This window comes from Charadrius vociferus, unplaced genomic scaffold (genome assembly GCF_000708025.1).
Source record: "Charadrius vociferus isolate BGI_N301 unplaced genomic scaffold, ASM70802v2 scaffold964, whole genome shotgun sequence".
In the NCBI taxonomy this organism is placed as follows: domain Eukaryota; kingdom Metazoa; phylum Chordata; class Aves; order Charadriiformes; family Charadriidae; genus Charadrius; species Charadrius vociferus.
Window position 1 is genome coordinate 732,339 of NW_009647945.1, and position 3,035 is coordinate 735,373.

The window sequence follows — 3,035 nt, forward strand, 5'->3', positions numbered from 1 at the left end:
GCTAGCCCACCCCAGTGTCCCCAGCATACCCAGCTAGCCCACCCTAGTGTGCCCAGGGGGCTCAGCTAGCCCACCCTAGTGTCCCCAGCATACCCAGCTAGCCCACCCCAGTGTCCCCAGCATACCCAGCTAGCCCATCCTAGTGTGCCCAGAGGGTTAGCTTAACTAGTCTGGGTGTCCCCAGGGGGCTCAGGTAGCCCACCCAGGTGTCCCCAAAGTGCTCAGCTAGCACACCTTGATGTCCCCAAGGTGCCCAGCTAGCCCTAGCTGGGGTCCCCAGGGTGGCCAGCTAGCCCACCCTGATGTGCCCAGGATGGATGTCCCCAGGGCACTCAGGTAGCCCACCCCAGTGCCCCCAGGGTGCTCGGATAGCCCTCCCGGGTCCCTCCCAGCTCCTTAGGGTGCTTGGCTACCCCAGCCAGGGTCTTGGCTACCCCCGCCAGGTGCCCCGAGGTGCTCAGCTAGCCACGCTGCACACCCCCCATTCCTCGGGGTGCTCCCAGCATGTCCCCAGGATGCCCACCCACCAGCACCCGTGGGGACGTTTTGGGGCACTCATGGTGCGTGCCTGTGCGAGGGCCACGCTGCGGGCAGGGAAGGTAGCCCAGAGGGATGGCAGAGGGGCTGGGGGATCCCTGGTTGTCTTCTCGGGATGCTTCGGGGCCCAACCCCTGCCAGGAGCAGGGGAGGGGACACTGTCCCACCACCACCGCCACCATCACTGCCCCAAAAAGCCCCCTTGGGAGAACCGTCCGCTTCTGTCCTCGGGGCTGCCGGGCGGCCAAGGGGTCAGCGAGAGAAACCGGCTATCAAAGAGGGGGTCAGCGCTCCCAGGGAAACGCGTGGGAAGGAATGCACTCCTGCAGGGGAGGAGAGCGGCGCTGGGATTCCCCTGGCACAGCGTCAGGGCCACCGCCGCTCTCCTGCCAAACTTATCCCCCCTCCCACCCTCCAACCCCAGTCCCGGGCACTGCCCTCGCCGCCCTCCCAGCTCCGGGCTGGACACCAGCCACTCCGCTCCGAGAAGGAAAAGGAGCCGGCCCAGTTCCTCCCCGAGGTTTCCCCAAGGATTTTGCCCGCATGTGCTGCGGGAGATAAGAGGAAGCCATTTAATAGCATTCCCTGCCCACGTAGTCATCAGCTTGGCAAGGCGGGATGGGGCGAGGAAGAGAAAGTGCGGAGCTGGAGGCAGTTTGCCCTCCTTGGCAGCGCCGGGCTGGAAATCACCGCTGGTAGCGAGCCCGAGGAAAACGGCCCCCGGCACACGGCATCGGCCCCCGGGAGCTTTGCTCGCCGGCAGCAGCAGGAGCTCAGCACCCCGCAGGGGAAACCGCTGTGCCCCGCGCAGGACATGTGTTGTTGAACTCAGGCCCGGCCAGGGATGCGAAATCTTTGTGCGTGGAATCAGTTTGGAAACCCCGGAATGTTTGGAAACATCCTTAGGACTGCCGCCCTGGCAAGCGCTGGAGGTCTGGGGGAAGCGCTCCCCGCTGCAGAGCGGCCATGGCAAGGAGGCAGGCGGGGAGCAGGGGGTGGGTACCCCACGTCCGTGATGAAGCCCACCACGTTCAGCTCCCGTATGTGGCGCTGCCGTCCCCGGCGAGGTGCGGGAGGGGAGCAGGGAGCCCTTCAGCCCCAGGCGGAGCCGGGGTGCGGCAGGCAGCGGTGGTGGTGTGCCACGCCGGAGCCAAAGGGTGCCGACAACGGCCCCATAGCAACGAGCGGAAGCAGGAGGGGGCAAAGGACGGGGCAGGAGGGCACGTGTTCACCCTCACCCCCACGCAGCACTGGCCGCTCCGTGCCAGTGAGTCACTGGGCCAGGGGGCACCCGCCTTTGATGGGATGCCATGCATCAAGGGAGGACTCGCTCCTACTCACAGGAGTAAAGCAGAGACGGAAAGCAAGACCAGGATGAGCTCTGGCTCCCGCAGGCAGCTTAGGCGGGAGAAACACCTTCAAGAGCCCCATCCGTCCCCAGAAGGGCTGGAGAAACAGTAGCTGGGGGGGAAAGACCCTTCCCTCCCCCCTTTCTCTGCATACCCTGCTTTCTGGGTCCCGGGGCAGCCCAGCTCTGGCTGCAGGACACGCCGTGGGGCTTGGGGCCAGCTCCAGGGGGAGGAGAGGGACCGAGGGGATGCACGGCTCCAGCATGCACGCAGGGCACGGGGTTGAGGGTGCGCACGTTTTGGTACTCCCTCCTCCCACCAGGTCAGCAACAGCTGCCCTGAAGGAGAGGAGCTCCAGAGTCAGGCTAGTTTAAAAAAAAACAACAACAACAAAAAAAAACCAACAAAAAAAAACCCAACACAAGCTTTTTATTCTTCATGTGCTGCTCACAGTCACAGCCTGGAGACACTGCTCTTGCCAAAGTTATTATGAAACAAATCAAGTCCCAGACTCCTCAGGCCTCGCTCTTCCCCACCCCCAAGAGAGTCAACATTGTACAAAACTCTATTTACAGGGAAAACAGTCAGAAATGGGGAGTCCAAAAAAAACCCCTTGCAACTCTGAAGAAAAAAAAACATCCAAGACAAGTGTGACAGTTACACCCTCCGCACAGCCAGGCTGCCCACCGGCGGCTCCCGGGGCTGGTGGAAGCCCAGAGCTTCTCGCCACCGACTACTAAAAGGAGCGCGGCCATCCTGAGTCACTCCACAGCTGTTTCTTCCTTTACAAAAAAAAAAAAAAAAAAAAGCTGGGAAATTGCAAAACCCGCTCGATCCTACAAAGGCTCAGCTGGATCTGCCCTACAGGGCTTTCGGCGAGGCCAGCGCAAGACAACCCTCGGGCTGCCCCATCCTAAAGGAGATGGGGCTGAGGGTCAGTCTGCGCCGTTCCTCGGGCGCTTCCCCGGAGGGAATCTCTCTAGCTGGCAGCCGGAACGTCAGGAGCCTTCACATAAGCAGCGGGATGCGTCAGGAGACCTAATATCTGATACTGCATTTACTGGAGTCACGGTACTTTGAAATATAAACCGAGAGGAGCAAACCAATATTTAAAAAGGGGGCAAAAAAAAAAAAAATAAAGCAAGCATT